This window comes from Aplysia californica, unplaced genomic scaffold (genome assembly GCF_000002075.1).
Source record: "Aplysia californica isolate F4 #8 unplaced genomic scaffold, AplCal3.0 scaffold00113, whole genome shotgun sequence".
In the NCBI taxonomy this organism is placed as follows: Eukaryota; Metazoa; Mollusca; class Gastropoda; order Aplysiida; family Aplysiidae; genus Aplysia; species Aplysia californica.
Window position 1 is genome coordinate 1,309,940 of NW_004797383.1, and position 1,140 is coordinate 1,311,079.

A 1,140-nucleotide genomic window follows, 5' to 3' on the forward strand; every position below is an offset into this window, starting at 1 on the left:
GGGTGGGGGCGCAAGTCCACATTGAGGTTTGAGCGTGGAAGCCCACGAGGGAAAAAAAACATTTTTCTTTTCATCCGTGGGAAAACCAGAACTTGTCTTCAACTTCAGCCCGGCCCACGTGTAATGTAAGTTTTTTTGTGTTTTTTTTTCGTTGCTGTTTTTTTGGTGGTTTTTTTTTTTAAAGCGCAAGTAAAGCACTATTAGACCTAGCAGGACTCCCCCCCCCCCGGCGTATTAATGTTTTACTTTTCTATCGGCACAATGTATAGCACCGAGGAGCAAGGTTGGTTCAACTCAGCCGGCCGCGGACAACGCGAGTCGTGAGGGAGACTAAACCCCTGTGGAGGGGCAGAGCCCGTACTTGGCAAAATATTTTCCCACGAAGGAATGGAACTCTCGCCTCTCGTTTCTAAAGCTGAGAGCCAAGCCACTAAACTGCTTACACATGGGTTGTCTTTCGACAAACACAAGGCGGAAAAGTTGGGTGTTTGCGTCGTCTGTTAGTGAGCACAACAGGTTGCAATTCGCAAGAAACATAAAAATCTTAAGATAACAAAAACGTTCAAGGACGAATGTTAACCACACGACAACAGAGTCCTCTCCCTAGAAAGGTCGCTTCAATGGTCATGGCAACTAAACTAGAAACCAGGAGTGTGGGTATGTGTATGTGTGTGTGTGTGGGGGGGGGGGGTCTATACAATTAACATCGAAGAAGGAGAAACTTTAATTCAATAATCGCTCGAGAAAGAACACACTAGATCACACAATACATAATAATATTCACATGTAGTGTCTCACCCCCCCCCCCTCCTTTTACACACACAAAGAATTTGTTTTTCTCCAAATCTGTCTTTCGGTCTGTCTCTCGCTCTTACAGTATCTCCTCTTTTCCTTTTCCTTGATCAAAACCAGAAACAAACGCGCACACATACACGTGCACCCGCATGTGTGCACTCAACGAATTCAACACATCACTGGAAAAATGATAATATGACTTTTAATTCGGCATCTTCGAACAATACACCTACTACCCTACTTATAGCTCCCACCCAAAACGCTTTCCGCATGAAAGAATGAGAGGGTTTTGTTTTAGTAAGAGTTTAGCGGCACTTGCAACACAATATGGTCATATAAGTGCCG